The sequence below is a fragment of the Pinus tabuliformis genome, chromosome 4_1 (genome assembly GCF_031772625.1).
Source record: "Pinus tabuliformis cultivar Carrire ecotype Pingquan chromosome 4_1, CPIR1, whole genome shotgun sequence".
NCBI classification, from domain to species: Eukaryota; Viridiplantae; Streptophyta; class Pinopsida; order Pinales; family Pinaceae; genus Pinus; species Pinus tabuliformis.
In genome coordinates, this window is record NC_142303.1 from 604,803,764 (window position 1) to 604,817,088 (window position 13,325).

At 43.5% G+C, this 13,325-nt stretch overlaps 1 protein-coding gene across 1 annotated transcript in view; it reads left to right on the forward strand.

Annotated features, from left to right (window-relative positions):
• The window catches only part of LOC149177456 (gamma-glutamyl peptidase 5-like), a 396,345-nt gene that overhangs the window by 104,715 nt on the left and 278,305 nt on the right, over nucleotides 1-13,325 (forward strand). The window lies entirely within an intron of this gene.

Consider the following 13,325-nt stretch of genomic DNA (forward strand, 5'->3'; position numbering starts at 1 on the left):
CTATATTACCAAAACTTCAAAGGTTCCAGTATTTTAGATCTTATCATTCCATCCTAACAAGTTAGGATTTCCTGATCATACCAAAAACCCAAACATGAAATCATCAATAAAGACTTCAACTAGCATTTCACAATATCTCTAATTAGTTTAGGGTTTTAGACATTCACAACAGAATACCCTTCAGTTAGGGTTTTCCAGAACCTGTTTAGGGTTCTACCAATTCAGATAAGAGTGGGGTGGGTAGATTTATCAAAAGATGAATCACCCAAACAAGAATCACTAGGATTCAATACTGCTAGTCATAACAAGGTTAGTAATAGATCATCAAATGAATAATCAATCAATGAATTCAAAGCATACCTTTGTTTCTTGACTAACCTTATCTTGAGAGATCCTCCTTCTTGCGGATGTTTTCCCTAATCAAGACAATAGAGGGAGAATGGTGATTAGTATTAACATAATTAGAACTAAATGAATGCATGAGCCCAAAACTGAAAAGACATGAGATACTTATTTTTTTTCAGAACAATCTCATCAATGGGCAAGAGATCATACTTGAGTCTAGCTATCTTCACAAAGAAGGTTTCCATTGTATCTTCTTTAGTCATCTTCGTAGTCCTCAACTCATTCTTCAAACTTGCTACTTGACCAATGTTCTTAATAGTGAACAACTTCGACAAGGCTTCATACATCTCCTTTTACCAAATCTAGCACTTTGTTCTTCTCGAGGATTAGGTCAATCCTCTTCTTCCAAGATCTGAAGTTAGATGCTCCTTCAAGCTTGTTCTCACCCTTGATAGAGTTAGAAATCCTCTTCGAATATAATAGATTCCTTCCTTGAGATAGTGCCTATGAATGGATTTGCCTTTTTCTTCTTTCTTCACCAAAGCTCTGATACCATGTTGGAAAATCAGAAAGGCAGTAAATATTTTCTCGATCTTGATAATTACTTGTGATGTTTCTTATTATTATGATTCTTTATATCTTCTTTCTTTAGTTCATCAAGCAATTACCAAAAGGAGCAGTACATAAAACAATGGACACAAGATGTAGGCACATGCTAGGGAAAAACCCCCTTGAGGGGAAAACCAAGTCAAAGTAATTCTTCCTTTCAATAGCATTCTTTGAGACTCTTCACCCTAGACCTTGACCAGACCTTCCCTCCACACCAAGTCAGCCTCCAGAAGATTGATCTCTTTCCAGCAACTTTGACTATGCAACAACTTGCGACAGTGCATGGATTCCAGCAATAGTCCACCTTGGGAGACTTTGTTCTCCCAATCCAAAGCACAAAACAGAGGGAGAAAACCACCAAAATTTCGATTTTCCTTGACTCCTTAGACTCCCCCAAACTCGCATTCACTTCGGCTTCCCGACAACAAACTTTCCCAGCTTCCTACTTCGCACTTTTGCTCGACAAACAAATTTTCGCACTTCTGCCCAGAAGAGAGAGAATGAGAAGTGATGCACCAAATGAGTTCGTAGTCCTTCCTTTTATAGGCTTCTTGTGGGGTAGAATGGGTCCTTAGGCTGACTTGATCTTCTCTTAGGCTGACATGGTGCGGAGGATCCATAATTCATATTTGACTCAATACTAAACTGATTTACATGATTCAAAAGCCCAAGAAGGGTCTCTTTAAATGTACAATAATTCTATAGACTCAGAATAAATCCTAGAAGTTCTCAATGGGGACTTTGACCTAAAACATGGTGACCCAAGCATGAAACCCATGCCTTAATAAGTCACAACAATAATAATAAAAATTATTTTCTTTATTCTTTTGATAAGTACACTACATAATGACTCAAGTACATTATTGAAGACTGAACATAGTTACTTTTTCCAATAGGTGTGATGCAGTACTGCGTAGATACTGTGCAAAGACAACGAAAGGCTCATCTCCAGCGCAAATCAAAATTATTTTCTTTATTCTTTTGATAAGTACACTACATAATGACTCAAGTACATTATTGAGGACCGAACATAGTTACTTTTTCCAATAGGTGTGATGCAGTATTGCGTAGATACTGTGCAGAGACAACGAAAGGCTCATCTCCAGCGCAAATTAGTTCCTGATTTCCCAGTGACAGGGTGAGATTGTCTCACTATCTTTTGCCTAGTTAGATCTCTCTATAGGATTGCCAGTGTGGGAATCCGAAGAATTGTACTTAGAAATTACTGCATAATAATACAAACCCTCATTTGTTGCACCGGTTTTCCCGCATTGGGTTTTTCCAGGGACATTTGTCCAAAAACAACGTTGTCACTTGTGTGTGCTATTTATTTCTTGCTTAGTTCTTGTTTCCACATATTATTTAAGTTGTGAAGGCTGCAATTGTATTTATTTCGATGTTTACCATATAATACTGTAAACAACTTGATTCAGTAGGAGAAATATAATCAGTTACTGTAGTTGTGATTCGGGGTTTGCCTGTAAAGAGCAGGGAGACTTAGCTGTGGTGACAATGGGCTAAGCCTCCACCGTTGCCCTTAACCTAGTAGTTGCCCTCTTAGGAACCCCTTTTAGGTCTCCTGCTAGTTTGAGTGGTAACATTTCTGGCGCCGTTGCCGGGGACATGAAACGTGTGTTTTTTTCCCCATACGACATATTGACATATCATTATTGGCGACTCCATTGGAAGAACGAAGCCCTAGTTCTTCATTGAACTTTAAGGTCGATGCTTGTAGGGTGAAGCAAGCATTTTTCTAGGCATCTTTAATTTCACCCTGGCGACTCCTACATATGTTTCATGTATACCTCAAATAGGTTGTCATTCTTTCATAAATTTCCCGCTTTGGACATTGCTAGCATCCCTGGACATCCTAATCATGTCGCGGGAAGGATGCTACGTGGGATGCTCGTGTTTGATGGTGATCCACTCTCTGCAATTAACCACGTAGAAATATTTAATGCACATGCTTCAAAAGAGAAGGTTGTCCACCAAGATGTCCTTATGTTATTAATCATGGGATTGCTTCAAAAGAGAAGGTTGTCCACCAAGATGTCCTTATGTTATTATTCATGGGATCTCTCGGTGGTCATAACTCATGGCTTCATGATCATGAACCTAGGAGCATTTCATCTATTGAAGAGTTCGTTGATGGCTTTCTTAGACATTTTCAAGTACACCCTGCATTAAGCATCCAAGAGGAAGCCCTCATCGAACATCATCAAGACATTAAGAATCTAGGTAATGAGCAAGAAGACAGGTCCTCCTTGGGTCTGCATGATGAAAATGATGATTTTGAGGACACATGCACTAGGAAGAATGAATTTATGGAAATTGAAATTGAGACCAACCTTACCTTTCTCAAGGAGATTACTCCCGATGAATCCTCTTTTGAAAATCTTGAGAGAGATGATCCCATTATCCCTTCGAAAGATGACATTGAAGATTATCTCCGCATTGAAAAGGAGAACTAGGAAATTATTGGTCCTCAATTTGATTGTGCTCCCATTTACGACACCGACAAGGAGTATGATGATGAGATTGGTCTTCCCTTCCCCTTAGGCACTATTTATGATGACATACCTATTGATACCCTTGGGAAGGAGAATCTTCATTTTTCTTTGCATAGAGAGGGGCATTTGGAAGTGATCAATTTGTTGAAATTTCTAAGTCTAACACGTCATAAATCCCTACTGCATTATTTGGTTTATTTTCTCCTACTTGTTTTTTTCATTAACAAGTTATTTATAAATATAAATACCGAAAATAAACACAAATGCAACATTAACACATATATAGATCAACAACTAAAATAATTGAGACAAACACATAGGGACATTGTTATTTTTGGACAATCGTCCCCAGAAAAACCCAATGCGGGGAAACCAGTTCAACAGATATGAGGGTTTTATTAGTATGCAGTTTCTGAATACAACTAGGGTGCTAGAAATGGCTCACCCAACGGAGAATGCCCTCGACAGTAGTATCTCTCCTCAGAGATAGATATTCCGGCTGATCAGTCACTGGATGAATGATCCCACAGCAACTGGGGAAGCTCCTTAGCTGGACAATGAAAGCTACTCCAAGCTTCTTTACTACTCTGCATCACTCTACAGGTACTGCATCACTTTGCAGGTACTGCGTCACCCTTCCCAGCTCTAGTCTGCCCCACGAAAAATCTCCAAGGCTGCCTCTTGGCCCTGTGTCAGCTCTGATAGCCTTTGCGCAGCTACTGATGCCTCTGCGTCAGCCTCTTGGCTCTTTGCGTCAGCCCTTTGGCCCTCTGCGTCACCCATGCTGGCCTCCTCAGCCTTTGCGTAAGTCCCAGCTGCCTCTGCATCAGCCTTCCTAGGGTTTGCGTTGTCTCTTTGCCACTATCTTTGCCTCTATACTATGTATTCTCGGCCTCATGTTGAACTGCCCCTCGCTGCAACATATCACTGGTTCGATTCTCTTGGCAAACCCCGCTCCAGAAAATCGAACTCACTGATCAATTTGGTGTATCTCCAACTGACGCTCAAGCTTCTTCTTATGCTTTTCCTGTTGCGTCTTCAACGGCCGAGATTAAGTCCCTAATCAACGACTAAGATTAGATTTTGGCTTGATCCTCGTCTCTTGGAACCCTCTAACCCAAAATTATATCAATACACATTAATATTTTAATTTTCCTAAGTTTATACATAGGACACCATTAAAAATATTAATTATTTTAATATCTCCTCATCCGGGCAGAATTTCTCCAAATGATTTCTGGGTTTTGGGGATCTCATGTGCTTTAGCCTCTCTACTATTTTTCATGGCTAGAGCACATCCGATGCTACCACAAATCAACGCTCCCTCTTAGCGAGGATTGTGCTCTAGTAATGCTTCACCATGGAAACATCACACTGATCCTCAACACCGGTACCTGTGCTGATGCTGGGCCTGATGCCCTACATCTACTGCACTGTTGCTTCTTGTATTGCTGCCCATGACACTGCCACTATCACTGCTACATCTATACTGCAACTCCCTCTCAATATGTTGCCTATGCTGCCCCTAGCACTGCCATTGCTAATTGTTGCATTGCAACTTAGTGACCGAGAAGTAAGTAACTGACTTCTCCCAAATACTGACATCCCGGTCAGTTTGGAAGCCTCGTGATGCTGAAGCTGCCTTTGTTGCTATCCTATGTTCCCTCTGCTGCCACTGTGCTCCCTCTACTGCCTCTCGCACTACTGCAACCTCCACTGCGCTACCTCAGATTTCTACACTCAAGCACTACCTTGCTACTCAACTACACTTTGCTCCATCCGACCTCTGTCATCTTGCTACTGTCGTTAAGGGCTCCTGTAGCTGGGTATGATCCAAGAGTTTGGGCACCTCATGGATCTTGCCCCTAGTATGTAGTCATCTTGACTACAACTCGATGTCTCCCCACCTCTTCTCCAGAGGTGCATGAGCACTCGTGACATAATCGTCATCAGTCTTGACCTCTTTCTCTGCCTTAGCTAGAGTTGCCTTAAAGTCGGAAGCTTCTTCCTTGTTTTTCTTCCTGGGACACTGGGATGCATAATGTCCCAGCTCCCCATAGTGGAAGCACTTCACCTTGGAGATGCCCTTCTCTTTCCTCTTCCCTTGCCGTCCCGCAGATGCTAGAGCCGCATCCTCCTCCTCTTTCTTGGTTCGACCTCCCTTGCCACTACTCCCTGCCTTGGTCATCCGCCAGATCTCTTCTCGGCGAAAAGCTTCCCACATCTCCTCCCATCCTGGAAGAGTAGCCCTACCCAAAATACTTTGGACATACGTCTTCCACTCCTTGGAGATTGCATTCAGGGCAGTCCTAACCATAAATTCTGAATCTGGTGTAGACCCCACAGAAGTGAGCTGGTTGCGAATCTCCTGCAACCTAAGAAGGAATGGATCTATCTTCTCTCCCTTCTGCATCTGATACGACCACAACTGATTCTCCAATAGCATCTTCTGCTGCACAGAAGTGCCCTGATACAAGGTCTTCAAAGTATCCCACATCTCCTTTGTTGTGTTCTTTTCAGCAATATGTGGTATGACATGATCTTTGACCCCATCTAGGATCATGCACTTTGCCCTTGCCATTGCATCCTCATACTTCTCATTCTCAGCTGGGTCGACTGGGATAGCCATGGTTCTCAAGGAAAAGTCCTTGATGCGATGTTGATCCAGGACTGCCAGGATCCTGTTCTTCCACATGACAAAGTTGGAAGCCCCGTCCAACTTGTCCTGATCCCTCATTCCGTTCACTGCCATTTCAACTCCTCTTCTGGACTCCCTCTGAGTTTCGACTTCCCTCCTGGAAATCTCCCTCTAAGTCCTGATTTCCGTCCCCGAAATCCTCTGGCCAGCTGTAGAACCGCTCGTCTCCAATCCTCCTTGCAGCTGCAACTCAGATCTGGATTTCTTGGCTAGAAATACGTCAAGGTAACGACTCCCTCTACCTTGGTTCCGTCTCCTTAGGTACTATTTTATTATGACATAAACAACGCCCCACCAGCTTCTCAATCACAATCTGCCCACAGCTCCCCAAGCCCCGACAATTGAAGAAACTGAGCCTTTCAGCCTCTGCGCAATCCCGACAACGGCAGAATCTGCTCCTCCTGGCCACAACGTCGATCCTTCCTGGCCGAGAAAGATGATCGGGAATTGCGTAGGTCTGTTCTGCCCCTCTGCCTCTGCGTTGACCCTCCTCCTGGCACAAAATGATGATGCAAGCCCTCTGTGTCACTTCTTCTCTACTGCTTCTGCTCTAGAACAATGTTGTCTCTTGGGACAGCTGCTACTGTTGCAAATTTCTGATTACTGCTGGTGCCTTCAGTCCTCCTGTGATCTACAATGCTCTGATACCATGTTGAAATTTCTAAACTTGACACGTGAGAAATCCCTACTGCATTATCTGGTTATTTTCTCCTACTTGTTCTTTTCATTAACAAGTTATTTATAAATATAAATACCGAAAATAAACACAAATGCAACCTTAACACATATACAGATCAGAAACTGAAATAACTGAGACAAACACACAAGGGACACTGTTATTTTTGGACAATCGTCCCTGGAAAAACCCAATGCGGGAAAATTGGTGCAGCAGATATGAGGGTTTTATTATTATGCAGTTTTTGAATACAACTAGGGTGCCAGAAATGGCTCACCCAATAGAGAATGCCCTCGGCAGTAGTACCTCTCCTCGGAGATAGATATTCCGGCTGATCAGTCACCGGATGAACGATCCCACAACAACTATGGTAGCTCCTTAGCTGGACAACGAAAGCTTCTCCAAGCTTCTCTACTGCTCTGCGTCACTTTGCAGGGATTGTGTCGCGCTTCCCTACACCAGTCTGCCCCATGAAAAATCTCCAGCACTGCCTCTTGGCCCCGTGTCAGCTCTGCTAGCCTCTGCGCAACCTCTTGGCTCTTTGCGTCAGCCTCTTGGCTCTCTGTGTCAGCCCTCTGGCCCTTTGCGTCACCCACGCTGGCCTCCTCAGCCTCTACGTAAGTCCCAACCGCCTATGCGCCATCCTTCCTAGGCTCTACACGGTCTCTCTAGCACTATCTCTACCTCTCTGCTATGTATTCTCGGCCTCGTGCCGAACTGCCCCTCGCTACAACAGATCACTGGTTTGATTATTTCAGAAAACCCCGCTCCAGAAAATCGAACTGACTGATCAATTTGGTGTATCTCCAACTGACCCTCAAGCCTCTTCTTATACTTTTATTGTTGAGTCTTCAACAGTCGAGATTAAGTCCCTAATCAACGTTTAATATTAGATTTGGCTTGATCCTCATCTCTTGGAACCTTCTAACCCAAAATTATATTAATACACATTAATATTTTAATTTTCCTAAGTTTATACTTAGGACCCCATTAAAAATATTAATTATTTTAATATCTCCTCATTCGGGCAAAATTTCTCCAAAATATTTCTGGGTTTTGGAGATCTCATGTGCTTTAGCCTCTCCACCAATTTTCATGGCTAAAGCACATCCAATGCTACCACAAATCAACACAATTTTCCTTTTAGGAGAGCCCTGATTGTTGAAATTGATAAGGCTCCCACTTCTCCTGAGTATGATTCTATGTTCAAATCACTTGTGCCTTTAGATTATGATTTTAGGAAGGCACAACCCATTGAATACAATATTTTTTTCTCACTCTTTCCTATTGGTCTTCACCCTGAGTCTTCGTCAAGTGATTCCTTCACCCTTGGTCATATGATGTCAAGTAACTGTGAGCCCTTTCCCCCGCCCGAGTATAGCGTCAAGGAAAATCCCTTCATTGATTATACTTTACCTCCTTGGACACACCCTCAGGGTTCCGATCACTCCATAGTGTCCCTTCTCCAGTGTAATCATCATATGCAACTTGTGTTTCTCCATCTCATCGACCCCCCTTTCCTACTAATCACAACTTGATGAAGGCCATAAATCATGACATAAAGGAAAATGTTGGAAGTAACATGCTAGAGGTTTCCATCCATCAAAATTTTATGAGCTTGGTTGTTGACATCTTTATATTTTGGTTGCAAGAGAAGATCTCATGGACTATATTACATCCTTTTCTTACCTCTTCTCACATAATCATCCATGTGTGGACATCATATTTTCCCACGCCCCGCCCGCAACATCCTCCATGTGTTTGGGTTTGTGTTTGCTTTGGGGATCGTTGCATGAGTAATCATATAGGTAGACATATTTATATTGGCTTGACGATATGTTGGTTGCATTGGCTTTATGATTACACTTAATAATAGCTTTGTCATATGCATGTTGGGGTAAGATGCATTGCATGATGATTTTTTCATTAGAACTAACAACATATGATGTTTCTCATGATAGATTAGATTGCATTTAGGTTTTAAAAAAAATTGCAAATTTTATTTTTTGTTGGTTTATGGGCTAACATTAAGCATGGGTGATCATAAGACACCGTGTAAAAATATGCTGCCCCGTGGCTTTGATCTTTGACATGTGCAGGGAATAGGTCTACAATGACCAAGAGATTGTTGGAGTTCTCTTGACCTCCCGTTCAAGCAGCCTCATCCACTTCGAGAGATCATGTCCCAGTTGGAGCCAGATGTTACCCTTCGCCTCGTGGGTGATATCCCCAGGAGAAAATTTTCTCCATGATGAACCTTAGTCGGAAGCCAGCAACCCCTTGTAGCCTCCTAGTAGCTCGTTGTGCCATTTCTTTGCCACTTGAGCCAACCATGTGGTCCCTCACTCACCTGTATTGATGGTATGTTTGAAGGTGGGCCTCCCGAATCTAAAGCTATGTCTTGTCATTTGGTAATTGAGTATTGGGTTTACTTATCATGGATACTTCTAGGTATGGATTGATGGGGGGATTTGGAGGAAAGGGTGGGCTTAGTTTGTGCTCTTGTCCCCTTGATCTCTTTTGGATGTTACCCTTGGATCTTAGTCCCGTGGAATCTCCTTTATTGACCATTTGGTTCTAGGGTGGTACTATTTGGGAAACCTCGACTTTGGGTGCGTGGTCTTGCTCCTTTATCTGCATATATTACTCCCTTTCCACTCACTATACCCCATTCATCATTTCTCCCACCTGGGTCCACATTTCCATTCTGGGTCCACATAGGGCCAACCTCCCTATCCCCTTGCCCCCACCTTGGGTCAGGCCTGGAATGATGCCTCGAAGGTTGAAGTAGCTAAAAGAAAAAGAAAAAAGCATAATTGTCCACATTTAATAGGAATTGTACCACAAAATGCGAAAGATCATCGGGACAAAATAATTAGCATGTTAACAAAAACCAATACATGAGCTCTACCCCAATCCATGGTCATCACCCTGGTTCCATAGGGCCCTAGATGAGCCTCCTTTATCATTCAGGAACCCACGATTGTCCCAACCCTTGCAGGGAAATGAACCGCCCTACCTAAAAGGGGGTAATTGTTGATTTGGGGTAGCATTGGATTTTGGTGGAGAGGCTAAAGCATATGAGATCTCCAATACCCAGAAATGGTTTGGTCATAATCTAACTAGTTTGGGAGACATTAAAATAATTAATATTTTTAATGGAGTCCCTAAGTCTAAACTTAGGGAAAATAAAATATTAATGTGAATTAATATAAAACTGAGTTAGAATGGTCCAAAAGTCATGGATCAAGCCAGATCTAATCTTAAGCCGTTGATTAGAAACTTAATCTCGACCGTTGAATTGTCAACGAGAAAAGTATAAGAGGAGGCTTGAGGGTTACTTGGAGAATACACTGAGTTGATCAAGAATTCAATTTTTTTGGGGTAGGGCTTGCTGAGGAAATCGAAGGAGTGATCAGAGTTGCAGTTGAGGGGCAGTGAATACAGAAGTAAAGAGGTAGAGAGGGTACCGGGAGCATCAGTGCAGAAGCCGAGAGAGGCTTGACGTAGAGCCAGCTAGAAGTCACGCAGAAGCAGCCAGAGGCCATGCAGAGGCAGCGAGGAGCTGCACAGTGCCAGAGAGAGCCAGCGTGGGTGACGCAGAGGCTCCAAAGGCTGACGCAGAGCGCCCAGAGGCTGATGTAGGGCTAGTTGGGTTGACGCTGGGCAGAGAGGCTGACGCAGACCCTAGAGGCTAACGCTGTGAGATTTTGTGGGGCAGATTGGAGCTGAGAGCTGTGGGATTGTTCATCTAGGGTTTTTAGCTAGAATATCTGTCTCTGACTAAGAGGTACTACTGCCAAGAGCATTCTCTGTTGGGTGAGCCATTTCTGGCACCCAGATTGTATTCTGAAACTGCTTAATAATAAAACCCTCAGATCGTTGCACCGGTTTTCCTGCATTGGGTTTTTCTGGGGACATTAGTCCAAAAATAACAGTGTCACTTGTGTTCTTGTTTTTCCTTCAGTTGATGATCTGTATGTGTTGAGCATGTACTTGTATTTCATTTCACTATTTACATGGTAAATAACTTGTTAATTAATAGAACAAGTAGGAAGAAATAAATCAGAAAGTACATGAAGGATTTCTAACATTTAGACTTAGAAATTCCAACTGTAATCACTACTATACCTTACACATCATGCACTTATCCTTTGAGCCTCGAGCAGTTAATTAAAGAAAACTCATAAAAGACAAAAGACATATGAAGAAGGGTTGAAAAATAAAGGCTACGGCACCTCATGTACCACGATTGCTCCCTCATACACATTACACACCCAGGTATGGGCTTCCCCTTATCTAGCTACCCCTATGCCCCAATATGTGGCCCAGATTGCCCCTCTCATTCCCTACTCCATTCTACTTATTTATCACTTGCCACCCCCATTAGAGGGATGTACCTTGGACATACTATCCCCTTCAAGCGTTGAAACCACCTAATAGCGTACCTGGTTAACCCCCTTTGGAGCTTGGAGACACTAGCACATGCCAAAGCCCACTACGGAAAGGCATGCAATTATGAAGTGCTCACTTTTTTATCTATGATTTGTAAACTCTTTTACCCGATTATTTTAATGACTAGTTGTACTGGAAGCATAGGGGATGCATTGGATCTTATGCAAGATTTCAAGTGGTTTCCATTTGGGTTTGGTTTCCCTATACAGGATCCTAACCCCCATAGGTATACATTGGCAGATATATCGTGTGCATCAAATGCCATTGGCCTCTACAGCAGCAGGCAACACTCCACGGATCTTCATTGATGCTCAGAGACTACTAGCGATCCGCTTTTGGGATGATGGTGATATGCTTGGTATCTTATGCCCAGTAGGCCCCCATAGGAGCCGCACACTCTTGGCAGGTGTCTCGGGACTTGTACGATTCCATGGCAGCATTCATTCCACCACTTGGACCCTTGTAGAGGATCTACAGGCATCTTTGATTCATATGGAAACCCATGGGGTCATTTATGTGCCCTCAGACACACTGGGAACCCCACAGGTCTACTACTTGGAGAACAAGGGGTCACCCTCGTGTCCATCATATTCTGAGGAATTTATTCCTCATTATGGCACTTTAGGACCTTATTAGGCCTTTGGAGGGCCCCATGACTTGTACTTACTATTTTTTTTGTTAAGCTTGGTAGGTCCTCTTTTTTTCTATTCATTTATAGGCAAATTTACACCACATAGATTGGCTAGGTGGCCTCAACTTGCCCATTGGGAAACCAAGTCTGTTGGCCACCTATCCGCATTGTATGCCATCCAAAAACAGTAAAGTTTTAGTCTTTCTAGCCAAGCTATATATGTCTTTGTTTCATGACCATACTCTAGATTTCTATCTATACATATACTTGCAAGACGAAAAGTAAATGCTATCCGCATAGAAAACAAAAATAAACATGGGTGATTATCTAGTCCTTCTGCTCCTCCGAGGCCGATTCCACTGGCGCAGGGTCCTTGACATTTGATCCAGGCATCTCAGACAGTTCCAGGATACATGGAATATGTCTCTCAATTCTGTCCAGCCTAATGTCTTGCTTATGGAGCTGAAATTGAATTTTCTGGAAGTCCTGTTTGTAGCTCGGCATACCTTGAAGAGAAACAACCATGCCCACTGAGATCTGTTCCATAGCTTTGCCCATCAGGCTTTTCATCAGCTAGTAGAGATACAGGGTTTGCTTGAATTGCGTTATCCTGCCTCGAGTGTTACCTGGGTCCGGGACAAGGGTCCTCCAGTTTTCCATGTCCTCCTCAGTCTCGCTGCCTTGCTTAACTTCCTCTTCCCATTCCTCTAAGATTTTTCAGATGCCTTCATCAGTACCCTCGCGATATGCCTTAGCAGCTTCACGGATAAGATGATCTACCGATTTTCTCCCCCACGAGGCTTGGACGTGCTCGGGTCCTTTTCATTTCTAGGCACCTATCCCCGTCTTCCACATCCACGACCTTTCGCGGGTCGAGCCATGGCGAAGGTGCCCAAAACCTGTTCACAGCAACAATTTGTTAACCAACAACTATTTAACATAGTATGGCATTGCTCCCATCCCTGAGTTGAGTTACCGATGCAATCCGCCTCACCATGCTCCTCCCCTTGCCCCTTGCTATCAGTACCCAGGCTGTCATGGTCAGAGATCCACTCCCCAGAAGGGGCCGACCTCCGTCCACCAGCAGTGAGCCCTCGTCTCCACACCCATCTCCTCACAACCACGATTAGGTTGTCTTCCCCTTGCCTAGGCCAAGCTAGCGAGCTCTGCCACTTCCCAACGGGAGGCCAGACATGAATTGCAGACCCATTCCCCTCTGCCCAAGATACCAATGCAAAGCCTTTGACAGTTTCGTGCCCGGTTTCCCACCCGAGAGTCCTAGTTGTTCCCTCTCCACGAAAAGTTCTAGCTATACCCCAACAATTGAAATGGCTTTGACAGTAGGGGCCTGCTCCTAGACAACATCTTAACTGACCCCTACTTCCCTTAGCATTTGGTGTG